The sequence below is a fragment of the Sorex fumeus genome, unplaced genomic scaffold (assembly GCF_029834395.1).
Source record: "Sorex fumeus unplaced genomic scaffold, SorFum_2.1 ptg000026l, whole genome shotgun sequence".
NCBI classification, from domain to species: domain Eukaryota; kingdom Metazoa; phylum Chordata; class Mammalia; order Eulipotyphla; family Soricidae; genus Sorex; species Sorex fumeus.
This window is the reverse complement of record NW_026606083.1, coordinates 4,823,185-4,843,739: the sequence shown is the minus strand read 5'-3', so window position 1 is coordinate 4,843,739 and position 20,555 is coordinate 4,823,185. Positions and strand designations below refer to the sequence as shown.

The 20,555-nt window shown below is 42.6% G+C and overlaps 1 pseudogene; it reads left to right on the top strand.

Annotated features, from left to right (window-relative positions):
• Positions 1–14,223: 14,223 nt before the first annotated feature.
• Positions 14,224–20,059, top strand: LOC130023975 (transmembrane protein 11, mitochondrial-like; annotated as a pseudogene).
• Positions 20,060–20,555: the final 496 nt, after the last annotated feature.

Here is a 20,555-nt window from a genome sequence, read left to right as displayed (position 1 = left end):
TAATTATTTCACAACATATAAGTATATCAAATCAAAACACCAAAACTCTTGCAATTATATGCCAATTATATATGAATAAAACTGGGAAATAAATTAAAGTTTCTCACATTAGGTAAGCTCATATGAAATGCATTCTTTTCAGAAACTAACAGTTCAATTTCACTCTCCAAATTACCGACATTTAAAATTCTTAAATAATTTCCGCTAAAGGGCTCACTAAGAAAAGAGTCACAAAACACTTTCTCAGGCTTCTTATGATACTTACCGTTGTTAAAAATCAAGTTATCTCACCAACAAGGGAGTTGAAGACTAGGTCCAGTATTCACTGAAAGATTTTAACCAGCACTTAAAACAGGAAGTACCTCCAAAGTATTTGAGCACTCTGATCCAGGGTATGGGGCAACTGGAGGCCCAATCACTATTTCCCCCAAGATTAAGGTGTGCAGTCATGTTCCTGGCAGAGCTAAAACCCGTATAAGCTTTGTTTTCCAAGAACTCATTTCCTGGTGTCACCCTATCATAATTTGCTTTTGATAGCATTGGCTACATCTCAGAGCAGAATCAGGGTTGGGTGTTTGTTCTCAGGGGTCAGGCAACAAAAGGTGAATTCTCTCTCAAGTAAAGGAGGAAACAACTAAACGAGTAACCTTCCCCTAGTGAGAGAAAACAGAGTGAGCTTTCAAGCACCTGCAAAAGCTAGGAAGATCCGTTAGGGATCCAACCAGTTTCAATATTTGTTTCTGGTATCATGGCACAACTTTGAAAAGATGGTAATTGGGAGTGGGAGGAAGGTGGCAATACTAGAGATTCTGTGAAAAAATAAAGAACTCCAAAGAACTTTCCCCTCAGAAAGAAGAAAAAGGAAAACAATGATGAGATTGCTATAGTAGGTTAGTGGCTATTATCATTCATTTGCTCATTTACTCATTCAACAAATATAATCTAGTTTTCACTTAATTTGTTGAGTGTTACACAAATTGTTTGAGTTTTAAATACCAATTTCATCACTACCATTATCACATCATAATACATGAAGAAATTCAATATTTAAATTTAATTTGCCTACAGATGCCATATACTTTGTGAAGTATATACTTTTGTAGCACAAAAGGTCACAGTCACCCAAGGGCAAATTAAAAAAACAACAACAACCACAGTGATAGGTCAAGAAATAAACTGGGAGGTTGAAAGCTGGAAGACTCATGTCCACTAAGCAACTTGTTTTCTTGTCTGCACAGTCACAAGAAGGGGCTTATTTTGAGGAAGGGTTACTTCCAGACCAGTGGGCGCCAGAATGAACAGCAAAACTCCTCATGCATTGGTCTCTGAGGCACACTGTTTGCCAGCAAAGCTAAACAAAGTTTAGACTTTGGGGTAAAGGTTAATTGAGAAAAAACTACCCAGAGTCCCAGCAGCCAAAAACCTCCAGAACCCAAACGCCATTATGCTAACGGCTGGAATCCACAGGCTCAGATGAGCTTCATCTAAAATGCAATTTTCGGGCTGGAGTGACAGTACATCAGGTAGGGAGTTTGCCTTGCATGCGGCCAACCCGGGTTCAATTCCCAGCATCCCATATGTTCCCCCAGCACTGCCAGGAGTAATTCCTGAGTGCAGAGCCAGGACTAATCCCTGTGCATTGCTGTGTGTGACCTGAAAAGAAAATAACAATAACAACAACAACAACAACAACAACAATAATAATAATAATTAACAACAAAGTTTTTGTGACTGAAATCTCCAAGCTCTCACAGAATTGTGGATGGGTGACCTTGTCCCATCCCCATTCTGGCAGTCATGCCCATTAAATGCCTGTGGTTCCAAATAAGCTCATTAACTGGTCATGATTCAGAGACTCACAGATAAATCTAGAAAGGGAGCAACAAACTTCAGAGATGCCTCTAGATTCCAAAGTCACAGCCCAGTTAAAAATTTAACCCCAGCTGTATTACCCCAACAAAATTTTAGAATTCCTGGAATGACATCTCATACTCTGCACCACTGTTATGCCAGGAATAGCACGCCACATTGGATGGGATGGGTAGAAGGCAAGCAAGCTCAATTAAAATATTAACACACAAGGCTTGACATGGTAGTAAACTCTTAGACAAGTGCTTACTGGCTCCAGGGTGAGATATACTGTCTTCTAAGGAAATATTTTTTGATAATTTTTAGTGAATTAATAATAATAATCAATACAAAATAAATCATTTAGGGCCTGCTGTTGGGGCAGATGTGGGTGGTGGTTGGGAAAATTGGAAATAATGGTGGAAGGTGTAATGGTGGTGGCATTGGTGTTGGAATATTGAATGTAATAAAATCACTGTGAACAGCTTTTAAAATTTTTTAAATAAAATAAAATTTTACTTAAAATAAAATAAATATTTAAAATAAATATTTTCTTTTAAAATAAAATAAAATTTTAAAAGAAAATAGAAAAAAGAAAGAAGGGGGAAAAGAGAGAGAAGGAGAGAGGCAAAGAAAGAAAGAGAAAGAAGAATAAGAGAAATAAAGGGACAGAAAGGAAAAGAGAAAGATGGAAGAGAGATAAAAGAGAAAAGAAGAGAAAGTGAAAGAGAGAGAGAAAGGAAAGAAGCAAGGAAAGAAGGAAGGAAGGAAGGAAGGAAGGAAGGAAGGAAGGGAGAGAAGGGAGGAAGGAAGAAAGAAAGGTAGGAAAGAAGGAAGTGAGGGAGGGAGGGGGGAGGGAGGAAGACAGAGAATGGTGACTAGAAATTGACCCAGCATCCTAAGACCTCAATTTCTACTGACCACCTATTGTTATAACACCAAAGTTTAAAAGAACAACAACAACAAAAATAAAAACAGCTTCAGTCATATAACTTCCAATCATGGGCTCTGTTAATTATGGTAGCATCAGTGACCTAAATAGGTCGAGTGCTCTCCCAGATCCTCCACTAGCTTAAATCAGCCTTCCTCTGCACTGGGATAAGTATTAGAATGTTGTGTCTCAAGTTTCACATGGTTCATACTTAAGTGGCCACGTGCAATGTGTCAGGGGTAGGAGTGTCAGCATAAAAAAAAGATTCATTCTTGAATCTGTGGGTCCTTGAGTATTCTATAAAAAAAATTACATAAAAATCTCGATGCTTATGAAGCTAGTTTATTATACAGTTTAAATAGATGGTTATAGATCTGTACCTTCACTGTTCACTTGCATCCAGTGTACACTGGCTTGGTCCTTCTCATTGCAGTTCTCAGTCCAGTGTGTGACTTTGTTTCTGACATCTTTAGGTGAAACCCTGCAACCTGTGCAACCTGAGAGGGTTCGAAGTTATCCTCTCCACCATGGTGTGCTTCTCCTGTGGGACTTAGAAGTAAATTCTTCCTTTAATAAATGCTGTCCATGCTCTCTCTGCCAATCCTTGTCTCCCAGAGCAGTACATTCCTCCTTACAAACCTGACCCTCCATTCTCTGAAGGTTCCCACCTAAGGTTCAGGTTGATGCTGGAAATGCACCAAATCTCTTTGACTTTTACACACACATGTGCACACACACTTATTCAAATACATATACACACACATGCACTACTGTCATGTTCTGATGATTCTATCCTGGAAGCACTCTTTGAATATGTTAGTTGCACTGATATCCTTATCACAAGATCTGCTTCTGCAAATCAATCATAAATAAAGGATTCCAAAGATTCATGAATGCTGTAATAACATCATACATGGGAAGATAGTTTTCTTCTAGATCAAAAGTAGGATTGTAGGGCTGGAGCAATAGCACAGCGGTAGGGCATTTGCCTTGCACGTGGCCAACCTGGGTTCGATTCCCAGCATCTCATATGGTCCCCTGAGCACCGCCAGGAGTAACTCCTGAGTGCAGAGCCAGAAGTAACCCCTGTGTATCGCCAGGTGTGACACAAAAAGCAAAAAAAAAAAAGTAGGATTGTGAATGGACATTTCATCAAATTCTATCCTCTTGGTACCTGAGGTGGAAACTGACAGAAGCAGACAAGTCAAGTTGCCAGGGAAGACATAAGAGCCAATTCTGTCCATACAATCTAATATAGGATGCTAGCCTGGGTCAACTTTCCCTATGCTTCCATTTTTGTATACTCCCTAACTGCAAGGTGGTACCACGAATGCTTTTCAAAGCCTTGGAGCTTCAGGAAACCTAGCAGCCTTCTGGTTAAGATTGCTGTGAATTGTAAATTTTCAGCATAGTTTGGACCTAACCATTCAGGATTCTTTCTCTAAATTTTGTACCTGGTCCTGAGACATTAAATGGACCCCATTAATGAATTCTGGACAACAGATTACTCACAAAACCATGGCAATTTAGCAATACACTGGGATGATCTAATAAATGGAAAGCTTCATTATCCAACAGCAACCCTCCTTGGTCCTTGTTCCATCCTATACTTGAACTCGGCAATCTCAGGACACATGCACTCAGTGCTCATCGCAGAAATGACTACAACAACTAGGATATGGAACTAGGCTAGGTTTCCAACAACAGATGGGTAGCACTGTCCTCCTGTTTTTCATCGATTTGCTCGAGCGAGCCCAGTAATGTCTCCACTGTGAGGCTTGTTGTTACTGTTACTGTGTTTGGCATATCAAATACGTCACGGGTAGCTTGCCAGGCTTTTCTGTGAGGACGAGATACTCTCAGTAGCTTGCTGGGCTCTCCGAGAGGGGTGGAGGAATCAAACCTGGGCCGACCCGGTTGGCCACATGCAAGGCAAACACATCACCCGCTGTGCTATCGTTCCAGCCCAACAGATGGGTGGATGTTAGAAATTAAGTGTACATACACATTGTAATACTATGCAGCTGCAAAACAGGATGAAATAAGGCAATTTTCTGAAATTTAGATGGAACTGGAGGATATCATATTAACTGATACAAGTCAGAAGAATAATAAACAGGATGATCTCACTTATCGTAGTTTATGGAAGAAAAGAATGAAGGAATGCAAGGTATTAAAGGGGGAGCACCGGGAGCACACTTCACCACAGAGTAGAAGAAGAAGAAAGATAAGGGAAGAAAGAAATCAAGGGAAGAAACTAAGAAGAATCAGATAGGAAGTAACGGAGTCAGGGGGGAGGGGAGTCGAGCACATCAATTGGGGTAAAGATGTGTAATAAGGGCTGGAGCGATAGCACAGCGGTAGGGCGTTTGCCTTGCACGCAGCCAACATGGCCGACCCAAGTTTGATTCCTCCGCCCCTCTCGGAGAGCCCGGCAAGCTACCGAGAGTATCTCTCCCGCACGGCAGAGCCTGGCAAGCTCCCCGTGACGTATTCGGTATGCCAGACACAGTAACAACAAAGTCTCCAATGGAGACGATACTGGGCCCGCTCAAGCAAATCGACGAACAACGGGAGGGCCTTTACCTTAAACCACAGTGCCCAAAATAGTGATAGCAGAATCTCCAAACTACCACACTAAAGTTTAAAAATATGCTTGTCAAGGTGGCAGGCAGTGGAGTGGTAGGGAACCTGAAAACACTGGTGGAGGAAAGTTGATTTTTTCTGCTTTGCTGAATTCTCTGGAGAGGTTTGCAAATAGAAAGAAAACAAAAAGGGACTGCAAAAGCTGTTCTTGGCCACTAAGCCTGAGCCAGCCTGAGCCCTACATACTACATTCCTCTCATGTGTCTTGTCTCTGAGCCTCTGACCCACTGATATCACTTCATCACTTGACATCCTGTTGTTATTCATCGATTGGTTACAGCGGGCACCTTTAACGTCTCCATTTGTCCCTGTCATGTGCTAGTGTAGCCCAATGGCGTCTGCTTGTTCTAGGAACACGAAGAGTCTCAAAACGATCATTCAGGGTCTTGACAAAGAAGTCTCATAGGTGGGCGGCCACGCGATCTTTTTATGCCCTGTGGAATCCATTCGGTAATGGCTCTAGTCTAGTAGTCATCTCCGAATCTCATTACGTATCCAGCCCATCTGATTTTCTATGCCTTTGCAAATGAGACAGCAACCCTGATTCTTGATCGTTGACGGAGGTCAGAACTCCAGATTCTTTCTCTCACTTGAGTGAAGTGTGATATTCCAAGCATAGCTCTTTCGATTCCTCTTTGGGAGACCTGAATAGCATTCTCATCCTGTTTTCATAGGGCCCAGGTCTCTGAGGCATATGTTAATGCAGAATGCAGAAAGAACAGTGGAATCAAAGAGATGTGCCCTGAGCCGGAGGTTCTTCATCCTCTTAGCTATTTCTTCAATGTTCTTGAAGGTGTTCCAAGATGCTCTCTTCCTCTTGTGCAACTCAGGTGCCAGGTCATTCATCATGTTGACTTCTCGACCTAGGTACACATAATTTTTGCTTTCAGAGATGTTTGTTTTGTTGAGAGTGAATGGAATGCCAGGAACAAGAACATTTCTCATAAACATTGTCTTCGTGAGATTCAGCTAGAGTCCGACCTTTCCACACTCACGGTCAAAGTCAGCCAGCATTTGTGCTGCTTGGCTAATTTTTGGTGTTATTAGAATGATGTCATTAGCAAAGCAGAGGTGGTGTAGTTGCCGACCATCTATCTTCACTCCTATTCCTTCCCATTTCAGTCATTGCATGACATTCTCGAGGGTGGCACTGAAGAGTTCCAGTGAAATGGTATCACCCTGCTGAAACCTCTCTTGATATGGATGATCACTTCCTTGTAAAATGGTGAGATCCTGGTAGTGAATCTGAAATACAGCTAATGGAAGATCCTGATGTATTGAGTTTGAACACCCTGTTTGGCTAGGGCTTCGATGACTGCTTCCGTCTCAACAGAATCAAAGGCCTTCTTTAAATCAATGAATGTTAGACAGAGCAGCACCTTGAACTCCTGAGAAACCTCAGTGAGCTTGGTTATCATGTGGTATGGTCGATGGTGCTGAATCCTTTTTGGAACCTGGCTTGCTTGCATAGTTGTCCTTCATCTAATGTTCTGCCAATCCTCCTCCGGATGATTCGAATGAACAGTTTGTAGACGACAGAAAACAGACAGATCGGGCAATAGTTGCCAATGTCGTGATGTCTCCCTTTTTGTACAGTAGTACAGTCCTGCTGGTTTTCCATTGGGACCCACTGATATACCACATATATATAATCATGCGCAGGGGGCCATGCTATTCTTCTGTGTATCGTTCCAATTTTAGTACATGTGCTGCTGAAGCGATAACCATAACCATAAACCCATAACCATAAACCCACAACCATGCCACCGGACTCCACACCAAGCTGTTTTCATTCGGAGTGCCCCAGAGGGGGGCGGATGAGAGCCCTCCCCGCCCTAAGGGACCCAGCCCTGGTAGACGACTTCCATTACCCAACCACCACCACGCTCCAGGCCACTTTCCAGACTGCTTTCCACAACCATGCCTCAGCTTCGCAGCCACACTACACATAAGACACTTCTTACCTATTTTTCATAATTATCACACCATGTTTGATGGAGTTCATACAGTAGGCAAATCATAGATAAAAATATATACATATATATATATGGGCTGGAGCGATAGCACAGCGGGTAGGGCGTTCGCCTTACAAGCAGCCAACATGGCCGACCCGAGTTCGATTCCTCCGCCCCTCTCAGAGAGCCCAGCAAGCTACCGAGAGTATTCGATATGCCAGACACAGTAACAACAAAGTCTCCAATGGAGACGTTACTGGGCCCGCTCAAGCAAATTGACTATCAACGGGAGGGCCTTTACCTTTACCTTTACCTTATATATATATGCCTCTTGGAGAGTCTGGCAAGCTACTGAGAGTATCCTGCACGCATGGGCAGAGCTTAGCAAGCTCCCCATGGCATATTCAGTATGCCAAAATCAGTAACTATAACAGGTCTCATTCCCTGACCCTGAAAGAGCCTCCAATCATTGGGAAAGACGAGTAAGGAGAGGCTGCTAAAATCTCAGGGTTGGACAAATAGAGATGTTACTGGCGCCCCCTCAAATAAATTGATGAACATCAGAATGACACTGATACAATGACATAATCAAAAAACATATATATAAAATCAAATTTTATTTTGTACTTGGATCTTATTGTGCTCATTATCATATCTTCCTTTTCATAAATAAAGCTTTTAATTTTTTGCTCTTTTGGCAGGCATATAAAATTCATTTTATATTATTTGTTCCCCAAAACTTAAAAGAATGACAAGCAAAATTATCAAAAAATAAATCAATAAAAGTCTATTTAGGGTCTATTTGTGATGATTAATTGCTATATTTTTAACCTTTCTTAATCTAGCAAAGGATAACCATATATACCACTAGTAAATGCCATACTCAATGCCACATGTCATTTCTGTTTCTACTAGTTTTTTTCATCTCTACTCATACATACTTGTGCTTTTTTCCCCCCAACTCGTTTGATGTCCTCATCATGGTGTCACTAAAGACATTGTTTAAGGATTTTCTGATGTTGTGTATGTATTTGGTGGTTTTAGTTTTGCACATTGAACTTATTGAGTTTCTTTCATTGTGTTTCTAGAGTTCTTGCCATGCTGGGGCGAGTCTTTGTAGTTAGACCCCCTGGAAGATGCTGAGGGATTAAGCTGGGGTTGCTCTCTTTCTTCTCTGCCCATCTTCACCAAAGGTGAATCCAAAGGTTGTTTTTTCCCCTCAAAACGTTATTTTATTAAAGCTCCATGAATTACAAAGTTATTCATAGTTGGGCTTTTGACATACAATGTTCCATCACCAATCCTGCCACCAGCGTAAAGTTCTTTCCACCATTGTCCCCAGATTCCCTCTCCTAAATCCCTACTCCAGCCCCAGCCTGCCATCTCGACAGGCATCTTTTAAATTTGGTTATTAAAGTTTGAGTCTTGTGATTTCAGTGTTGTTGACTCCGTAGTTTGGATATTTAGCACTATCATTCCTTAACTCCACCAACGCACCTGAGTCCCCTTGACCCCTATTCCCATTGCTTCTCATCTCTATCTCCTAGCCCTTCTCCTTCACTGTTTCTTTCCTTCTCCTCCCCAGTCTCTGGGGTCACCCACCCCACCTCTTTAATCATTTCATTCCTCATCCAGTCAATCTAAATACCACATATAAGTGATCTCATTCTGTGTTTGACCCTCTTCTTCTGACTTACTTCATTTAGCATGATGTCTTCCAGTTTTCAAAGGTTTCTATTAAGGAGTCAGAGAATACAGTGGGTATTGCATTTGCTTTGCACAAGGCTAACCAAGATTCAACTAATAGAATCTCATATGATCCCCCAAGCACTGCCAGAAGTGATTTCCTGAGCACAGAGCCAGGAGTAACCCCTGAGCATTATTCGGTGTGGTGACAAAACAAACAAGCAAACAAAATACCTGAAGGTTTCTTTGAAGCAACAGATAGTTGAATTTTGTTTCCAGCCATTATATCCCTCTTGACTGGAGGATTCAACCCATAGACATTCAGAGATACTATTACTATGAATGAATTTGCCAAAATTTTCTATAGATATTTTTGTTTTTACTGTAGGAGTCATTCATAGACATTAGGTACTGTATTTTATAGAGCATCCAGTATACATCGCAGGGTTGAATTAAATGTAGCAAAAGTCTTAATGTATTGAGCTTTGCTTTTTTTGGGTGGGTCACACCCGGCGATGCACAGGAGTCACTCCTGGCTCTGCACTCAGGAATTACCCTTAGTGGTGCTCAGGGGACCATATGGGATGCTGGGAATCGAACCTGCGTCAGCTGTGTGCAAGGCAAATGCCCTACCCGCTGTGCTATTGCTCCAGCCCTGAGTTCTTGCTTTTTCACTTTTTTAAAAGAAGTTTTTATTGATCCACCATGATATTCATAATTGAGTTTCAGGCATACAGTGTTCTAACAACAATTCTTTCACCAGTTTCCCTCCTGATCCCTAGTCTACCTCTATAGCTGGCAGCTTTTTCTTCCTTTAGGTACTGTGGTTCAAAATACTGTCTGATAGGATTTCATGCATAGCACCTTCCAATACCGCTTATTTTGCCACTGACCACTTTCCTCTATCATTGCCATAGCGATCCTATTCCCATCCCCACCTCCTAGTGGATGCTTCCTACTGAAGAGCAAGTCTCATGCTCTTCCTCTCTATTGTTGATTTGTTGATCTCTTGTTTGAGAATGTTTTTATCACTCCCTCAAATCTGAATGACAGTCTTACAGGGTAGAGGAACTAGGTTGGAGATTTTTTTCGTTCAGTGCTTTGAATATATCATTCCATTCCTTTTTTGTTTGTATGATTTAATATAAGAATATATCGTGAATTTTATGTTGTTTGACTGTCTGTACTTTCAATGCACGTAGGCTGGCATCAGATGCATCCATTGAGGACCTGATGGTACAAGCGCAAAAGATCAAGTACGACACCATTGGTCTGACTGAGATGAGAGGGCATCAATCACATCACACCGCTTTCGACACTGGAAAAAGACTGTTTCTCGGAACATGCGACAAAAGAGGCGTCAGTGGTGTCGGTGTCCTTGTCAACATGAACTTGGCCATGAGCCTAACATTTGAATGCCTAACAACCCGAATCGGACGATTACACTTGAATAAATGTGGCTCACTGCCGGCAGTTTCTATCTTTGTTGCCTATGCACCAACATCCAATTATGATGAAGGAGAAAATGAGAAGTTCTACATGGAGCTGGAGAAGTTCTATAAAGAAGACCACACCTTCTACAAGATCATTGTCAGTGATTTTAATGCCAAGATAGGACCAAGAAGATTAGCTGAAGAGCTCCACATCGGGATCCATGGCCTGGAATGGAACGAACAGGGTGAGAAACTATCTGAGTTCATCATGTCGACCAAAACCATCCATGGTAACTCACAGATCCAGAAGGCCTAATCTAAATGTTGGACATGGAAGTCTCCCCGTGGACAGTTTCATAATGAAATAGACCACATCATATTCAATCAATGGTTTTGCCTGACTGATGTCGCTGTTGTCCCAAAATTCCAAACGGGATTGGACCTCTGTTCCCTTCATGCAAAATTCTACTTCACAGAGTGGGGAGAAAGCGCTGCAAAGTTTAAGAAGAGAACTCTCAGAACGACCACCAACTGGGAGCTCTTTGGCACTATTGCTGCAACATGGAAAGATGCCGTCGTTGAAAACATTGACGAGGAATACAATCGACTGGTTCAGCACCCCCATGATTGTGCAAGGAACACCAAGAGAGAGAGATAGCCACAAAAAAAAAATGCCTGTCTTCGAAAACTCTTGAGCTTATTCACCAACATGGAATGGCGCATGCCTCAGGCAACCGCAAGAGAACATCCAAGCTTGCAAAGCAGTGCAGAGAAGCGATCAAGGAAGACCTCAAAGAGAGAAGAGCAGCAGTGCTTGTAGATGCGGCAGACGCTGGAAAAAGCATTCATAACACCCACCTGTCCTTCGCCAACTACAAGACCAAGATGACTGCCCTCCGACTTCCTGATGGATCTATTACATCTTCCAGAAGGGCAATGGAGAAGATTATCCATGACTTCTATTCAGAACTCTTTGATACCCACGTCCACCTGCTCACATACCAAATTCTGAATGATGGATATGTCGTTCCCAACGTTCTCCCTTCCGAAATCCGACACACCATTTCGTCAGTAAAGAAATGAACAGCACCTGACCCAGACAAGGTCAGACCTGAACACCTGAAGAACCTGCAGTCAGTACTCATCAATACACTGGCTCGGCTCTTCACACGTTACCTGGCTGAATGTAAGGTTCCATCCCAGTGGAAAACCAGCAGTACTGTTCTACCGTTAAAGAAGGGAGACATCCACGATATTGGCAGTTATCGCCTGATCTGCCTATTGTCTGTCATCTACAAGCTGTTCACTCGAGTCATACTGAATAGGATTGGCAGAACATTAGATGAAGAACAACCATGAGAGCAAGCTGGGTTCTGCAAAGGATTCAGCACCATCGACCATATCCACACTTTAATCAAGCTCATTGAGGTTCCTTGGGGATTCAAGATGCCGCTCTGTCTGATGTTCATTGATTTAAAGAAGGCCTTTGATTCTGTTGAGACGGAAGCAGTCATCAAAGCCCTAGCCAAACAGAGCGTTGAAACAAATATATCAGGATCCTCTGTGAGCTATATTGCAGATTCACTACCAGGATGTCACCATTCTACAGGGAGGTGATCATTGATGTCAAGAGAGGGGTTCAGCAGGGTGATACCATTTCACCGAAACTCTTCAGTGCCACCCTCGAGAACATCATGTGACGACTGGAATGGGAAAGAATGGGAGTGAAGATAGATGGTCGGCAACTACACCACCTCCGCTTTGCTGATGACATCGTTCTAATAACACCAAACATTAGCCAAATGGCACAAATGCTGGCAGACTTCGACCATGAGTGTGGAAAGGTCGGATTCCAGCTGAATCTCACGAAGACTATGTTTATGAGAAACAGTCCCGTTCCTGACGTTCCATTCTCTCTCAATGGAACGACCATCTCCAAATGCAATAGTTATGTGTACCTATGTCAAGAAGTCAACATGATGAATGACCTGGCACCTGAGTTGTGCAGTAGGAAGAGAGTGGCTTCAAGAGCGTCGAAGAAATATCTAAGAGGACCAAGAACCTCTGGTTCCTGGCACACCTCTTCGATTCCACTGTTTTTCCTGCATTAACATACGCCTCAGAGACCTGGACCCTACAAAAACAGGTTGAGAACTCTATTCACAAAGAGGAATCGAAAGAGCTATGCTTGGAATATTACGCTTCACTCAAATGAGAGAAAGAATCTGAAGTTATGACAGAATCAGAGATGCTGTCTCATTTGCCAAGGCGTAGAAAATCAGATGGGATGGATATGTAATGAGATTTGGAGACGACCGCTTGTCTAGAGCCATTACTGACTGGATTCCACAGGACATCAAAAGACCCTGTGGCCACCCACCTATAAGATGGTCAGACTTCTTCGTCAAGACCCTGAACGATTGGTTTGAGGCTCTTCGTGTTCCTGGAATGAGCAGATGCCATTGGGCTACACTAATACGTGACAGGGACGAATGGAGATGCTACTGGCGCTCGCTCGAGCAAATCGATGAGTAACGGTATGTCAAGTGATCAAGTGATTAAGTGATGTTTCCCTATGTACACCTTATTTATAATTAAGGAAGTGGGTAGAGTTGTGTAAAGATAGCCTCTTTAAAGATTGTTTTGGAAAACTGGATAGCCAAATGCAAAGGAAGGAAGAAAGAAAAAAAAGAAAGTTAGAAAGAAAGAAAAAGAAAAAGATCTGTATCTCACACCTTAAACAAAAGTCAACTTAAAGTAGATGAAAGACCTTGAAATTAGATCAGAACCCATACATTCAGGAAAATATAGGCAGAATACTCCGAGGATTTTGACCTCCAAGGTTTATCAATGATATGTTTCATTGACAAAGACAACAAACACAAAATAAACAACAACAACAAAAAAATACATAAAATTTAAAACTTTCTGCAGGCCAAAAGAAACATGGAATAAGATTTAAAACATTCTATTAAGTTGGATAAATTGCACACTATATGTGAGTAAAGGATTAATATCAAATATATATAAAGCACTCACAAAGATCAATAGGGACTGGAGAGAGAGCACAGTAGGTAGGGAACTTGACTTGCATGCAGTCAACCCGGTTTCTATCTCTGGCATCCCATATGGTACACCAAGCTTCACCAGGAGTAAATCCTGAGTACTTATCCAGGAGGAAACCCTGGTCATCTTTGGGTGTCACTCCCAAACAGAAACAAAGCAAAAACAAAGATCAACAATAAAAAGTCCGGAATTCCTGATTGTTGCTCCGCTATCCCAGGTGAGACCTGTCCTTGGTTGTTGTCACTGGTCTTACCATAGAACAGGAGACAGAGGTGTCCCCTGCTGGAGAGGTCTAAGCAGCCCCCACACCCAATCTGCAACATATACACAGCCTACTCCTCAGTTCCTGAAATGTGCAGCCTCTTCTACTTTCTATTAAACAAATTATTCAAATTTAAATCTGCTCAACAAATTACATGCTCCTCACAGTTATTGTACCTGTCTTTTGGTGAATATGGCCAATGAGAAAGAACATTGCCAACCTAATCTCTCGGTATCTTTCAGGGGATGTAACTAAAGACTCACTCCAGCACAGCAAGAACATTACAAAACCAATGCAAACACATACAGTAGCCCTCCAAGTTCAGTGAGCTATAACAGTATCACTGAAGGTATAAACAACACCAGAAAATCCTCAGACGATGTCTTTAGTGACACCATGATGAGAGTGTTTAATGAAACGATGGCACTGGTAGTAAGCACAGCACAATAAAGTACAAGAGTCTAAAAAAAATCTACTAGAATCAGAAATGACAGAAGTGAAGATTATGGTAGGTTATGTGAAAAATCTCAACAGGAGATAGGAGAGTAACAGAATCTAAGCAAAAGATCAAAAAGCTCCTACAAAGAAGAAACTCCTAGGAAACAGCAGAAAGTGGAAAATATGTTGAAAAGAAAAGAACAGCATGCCAGAGAACTATGGAATAACCTCAAGAGGAACAATATAAGTATAATCAGAGTTCATGAAGTACAGAAAGGCAAATGTGATGAAGAAATACTAGTTCAAGAAATCACACATAAGGGGCTGGAGAAATAGCAGAGCTGGTAGGGCATTTGCCTTGCATGCGGCCGACCTGGGTTCGATTCCCAGCATCCCATATGGTCCCTTGAGCACCGCCAAGAATAACTCCTGAGTGCAGAGTCGGGAGTAACCTCTGTGCATCACCGAGTGTGACCCAAAAAGCAAAAAATTAAAACCACACTTAAGAATCTTCCAGAGTTGGAGCTGGAGAGATAGTAAGTAGGGCATTTGCAATCCTATATGGTCCCTGGAACACCACCAGGGGTAGTTCCTGAGTGCAGATCCAGGAGTAATCCCTGAGCATCACTGAGTGTGACCAAAAACTTAAAAGGGAGAGAGAAAGAGAGAGTGGAAGAGAGAGAGAGAGAGAGAGAGAGAATTTCTGAGTTGAGGATTATAGAAACTGTGAAACTGTGATCCGAGAGGCCCAAAGGGTCCCAGTGAAAATAGACTCAACTATAAAAACTCCAAGACACATTTTATTCAAAATGACAAAAACCATAGATAAAGCCATAATATTGAAAGAGCAAGATAGCAAGATCATAAAGGAACTTACATTCAAAGGAAAGACCAGAAGATGTACAGCAGATCTATCAAATGAGACTCTGTGGAATAAAGGACTATGGAAGGATATAGCACAAAAACTTAACAAAATGAACTCCTCACCAAAAATACTCTGTCCAGCTAGATTATCTTTCAGATTTGAAAAAACAATACTTCTTCAAATAATTCTTCAATACTTCCTCAAACAATACTTCAGACTGAAGAAACAATACTGAAGAAAGTGCTCCATGACAGGCCTCCCTTCCTCCCATCTTCCAAGAGCCTCCTCCCAGATAGTTCTCTAGACTAAAATACTAGTTTTCTGGGCTCTGAGAGCAAGCAAGGCTTTTACTGTAAATCCAAGACTAACTCCTCAGACCAACTCAGCTTGCCCTTCCCCATGAGGGTCCTGTCTCTTATCTAATAACAGTTTGCATCAAGATCATGCATTTAACTGGAAATATTGGTGGTGGAGAATGGACAATGGTGGAGGGATAGGTACGCTATCATTGTAAGATTGAAATGTAATCACCAAAGTTTGTAAGTCTGTAACTGAATCTCATGGTGATTCATTAAATTTTTTAAAAGAGGGGGAAGGAACAAAAGCAAAAACAAACAAACAGAAGACCGTACATGCTTTCTAGACTGTCCCATTTCAATGCTGGGGTAGCTTTGTCACTTGACCCAGGTCCATCCCAAACCCAAGGCAGAACTTCCCTTTTGGGAAGTTAGGAACTACAGAAACCAGAGCCTGAGTCAAGTAATTATGACAGATCCCCAGGAGTAGATATGTTTCAGAGTCAATCAACTCCTAATTATTAGGAACCTAAAACTCACATATCAATGCTAGGATTTCTGTGTTTAACCAAAGAACATTGCTCTATAGTCAAATATAAAAAGGCTATAGGAATAAATACACAACACTTCAAATACTAATCTCTACAAATACAAAGTCCAGAATTACTAGGAAGTTTTGACTTATAAGTAATGAAGATTAACTTGGGAAATTGTGACAATGAGAGGTAAAACATAAAGGAAAGGTTATAGATAAATTTTTTAATGTAGGATTATTGCTATTTATTCAGCCATTGATTAAGCTGATTGAATTGGGCATGAACTCAACCATAACTTTTTTTTTCTTTTTTATAAATTTATTTATTGAATCACTGTGAGAACAGTTACAAAGCTTTCAAGTTTAAGTCTCAGTCATACAATGATGAAACACCTGTCCCTTCACCAGGGCCCATTTTCCACCACCAAAAGCCCCAGTATACCCCCATCCCAAACCCTCCCCCGACCTGTGGGGCAGATGATTTCCACATTACTCTCTCTCTAATTTGATTTCATTCAATATTTCAACCCCAGGACCACCATTATTATTTGGGATTTTACCCCAACACTTAGATCTGCCAAAAAGGCAACTGTAGAAAATTTGTTTTCTATTGCTGATTATGAATACATATGATGTTACACGGCCACAGTAGTGGCTGTGCGATTTTGAAATTCTGAAATTTTAACAATTAAATCTGGAGGGATTTCTGCCAAAACCTACTGGGTTCTGAGATTTGTTCCTGGGTCTCTGGGATCATGGCTGTTAAGCAGCTTGATCAGGAACCAGAGAGGCTATTTGTGGACGGCAACCTGGGGTCTCATTGGGGCTGGGAGGAAAGGCCCAGCTCCACTCTCATCCCATGAGGCCCCACGTGTCTCGTCACTGTGGGCCCAAACCTGACTGTCCAGTGGCCTCTGGAGGATGACGACCACCGAGCCGCCAAGGGGGAGCAGGCGGAGAGATAGCACCCTTTTCTCCCTGAGGTGGCCCAGCGCTGGTAACCTAATGCGGGGACCGGACACATCTCTGCCAAAAGTCACTGGGTTCCGAGATTTGTTTCTGAGTCTTTTGGATCATGGCCATTAAGCAGCTTGATCAGAAGGCGGAGAAACTGTTCATGGCCAGCGACTCGGTGGGGTCTCATTGGAGTGGGGAGGAAATGGCCGGCTCCACCCCCATCCCATGAGGCCCCTTGTGTCTTGTCACTGCGGGCCCAAACCTGACTGTCCAATGGCCTCTGGAGGATGGCGGCCACTGAGCCGCCAAGAGGGAGCAGGCGGAGGGGGTTAAAGATAAATTTTAACTAAATTAGGGATGCTAGCAAGAGAGGGAGACAGGAAAAGGGGCAATTCACTGATGAAGCCTAAAACACTTAGGGTTAATATCCAACACAGCAGGGAGGGCATTTGCTTTGCACATGGTCAACCTGGGTTCCATCCCCTGCATTCCATATGGTCCCCATAGTACTGTCAGGAGTAATTTCTGAGTGTAGACTTAGGAGTAACCCCTGAGCATTTCTGTGTGTGACCCCCAATTAAAACAAAAACAACTCTCTGGAAAGAAAGATGGTGGCCACACGGGAGCCTTGTGGAGAGCAGGTATGAGCCGGGGGTGGGGGCGCGACTGAAACCTCATGGGATGGGGGCATGCTCCGGCCCGTCCTTCACGCCCGACCGAGGTCACCAGTTGCCCCCCCCCCCCCCCCCGAGCGGCTCTCCGGCACGGCCACGGCCCCAGAAGCACAGAGACCAATCTCTTAATTATCTAACTCTCAGTAGAAATACTTGCAGGGTTAATAAATAAAATAGCAGAAATCCAAAACTGTGCGGCCGCAATCATTTAATTCTTGAACCCAGTTGTAGAAAGCAGATCATTTCACAATGCTTTTTCAGCATGGCTGAGTTTGGGGGGGAGGGGTAAAGTCTAAATAATAATGGTGCAACTTTTATCAAAACAATGAAGCTAGTCAAAGTAGACAGAGTGTTAACTAGAGTTCATCTACCCCACAGACACTGGGGGGGGGTTGGGGGGTTTACTGGGGTCCTTCGTGGTGAAAAATAAGTATTGGTAAAGGGAATTGTGATTGATATTTGCATGACTGAGACCTAAACTTGAAAGCTTTGTAATTTTTCCCACAGCGATTCAATAAATAAATTAATTAATTAAAAAAAAACAAGACCAAAAAAAACCCATAAGAGAAAAAAGGGAAATATTTTGCTCACAAGATACTCTTGGTTTAGTGCCCAGACATCACTTCTAGTGGTGCTTAGAGGACTTGAACCCTTGTAGGATTTGAGCTCAAGCTTCCCCATGCAAAGAATGCTCTCTAATCCTTTGAGTCACCAACATGATGCCTGTCTTTTATTTCTGTTAAAAGTGACTTAGAGCTCTCCATGTATGTCTTTCATTTATTTGTTAACTTGATTCCTAAGTACTTAATTTTTTGACATAATTGTAAATTGGATTTTAAATTTTTTTATATTCTTCAATCATTTGCATACGAAATGCAAGAGAGTATTAATTTTGTAGCTCACTACTTTACTATATTAATTTATTATTCCCTAAAGTTCATTTCTGTTGTTCACTTGTCCTACTCAGAATGGGAGCTAATCCTCATCATGAACTGAGGCTAGAGTAAGGAATTGCTCTTTACAGAGAAGGAAATTTAGGCCTAGACCTTCCTTTTTGTGTCCTTCACCTTTCTCCTACTGAAAAACGAATTTCAGGAGAAGATGAGCAGGGAAGTAAAAACTGATTTTATTGGGGGTTTTGAGGAAGGGAGGGAGGTTGAGAAAGAGAGAGTAACTTGGCTCTGGAGAGAACGTGGATTCTTCAAAGGTGAGAAAGAGCCTCTGAGTGGCCTTTAAGACCTGCATTTACATAGATATTCTTCAGGTTGCCTTGGCAGACATGAGAGTTGACTGGGCACTGTCATAAAGGAAGGGTTTTGAAATTTTTGGTGAATCTCCCTCAGGTGCTTATTGCAGTCATTTCTGCTGAAGTTTGTCCTCTCTGTAGCGGGGGGGGGGGGGGGGTCCAGCTTCTTTGGGGTCTTCACTGGAGCCAGGTGAGGGCTTTTGCAGCCTTGGAGCCATTGGTTTTATTACTTCCCAGGAATTCCATTGGCATGGAGTCCCTTCTCTATTTACCTGCCTCATTAATGTGATTTTGCATATACTTTTATTCTAACTACTATTTAAATTACATTATTATTTTTGCAAGTCTTACATGCAAAATTTTGCCCACTTAAAGTAATTACCATTTAAGGTACAAAATAAACTAAAGCAAACATTAAACAATAGATAACCCTTATAAAGACTAATATATATTAGGTGAAATTCTAAGCATGTTATTTGTGTTACTATAATTTTAAAATCCTTATCACAGTGTCAGATAGAAACTATCATATTTCTTATTTTACACTTAGAGAATCTAAGACTGGGTTGGGGAAGGAGGCATCTTGGCCTGGGCAGCAGCGACGGCAGCTCCCCAGAGAGGGTGAGCTTGTCGGCCACAGACTGTTACCTTGTGCACGAGATCTACAATGGGGGAAATGCCCAGGACCAGTTTGCGTATGAGCTGGAGCAAGCCCTGGAAGTCCAGTACAAGTACATCGTCATCGAGCCCAGCCGCATCGGTGACAAGACAGCCCGCTGGATCACTGCGGGCAACTGCCTGCACAAGACCACCATGCTGGCAGGCACAGCCTGCCTCTTCACCCCGCTGGCATTGCCCTTAGATTATTCCCACTACATCTCCCTGTCCTCTGGTGTGCTGAGCCTAGCCTGCTGCACCCTCTACGGCATCTCGTGGCAGTTTGACCCTTGCTACACGTACCAGGTGGAGTATGATGCCTATAAACTGTCCCGCCTGCCCCTGCACACACTCACTTCCTCCACCCTGGTGGTGCTGGTCCGGAAGGACAACTTGTACAGAAAGACTGCACAACACCATAGCAGTGGCCGCCCTGGTGTACTATGTAAAGAAGATCTATGAACTCTACTCCATATGATTTCAGTAGGACCAATGGACCGGGAGAGAAGCAAACAACCCAGCCCACAAGAGATGCCGAGTATTCCGATTGCCACAGTAACAGTTTAGCTCCAAGAGTCAACGGAGCCTGGGAAGCTGTTTGGTTTAATACTTGTTCTTTAAAAAACAAAACAAGGCCATATTTACAGCATTCAGTAGAAGAGAAGGACAACATGGAGGGCGGGATCCACAGATCCTGAAGGAAAAAAAAAAACAGGTTCCAAAAAGAGCCGAGATCATCGGGAAGCCCCAGATGGGGTAGGTACCACATCCCGCCTCCCCCAGATGGAACCCCGGTGACCAGAAGCCTCTACAAGCACAGCTCGAGTATGCGGGAACTAGGACTTTTCCTCAAATCTGCCGGGACTACAACTCCCAGGTAACCTCAGATTCCAGAAGTCACGCCCACAGCCCGCCCCCCAGCGCCATATTTACAGCATTCAGCCGAAGAGAAGGACAACATGGAGGGCGGGATCCACAGATCCCGAAGGAAAAAAAAAAACAGGTTCCAAAAAGAGCCGAGATCATCGGGAAGCCCCAGATGGGGTAGGTACCGCATCCC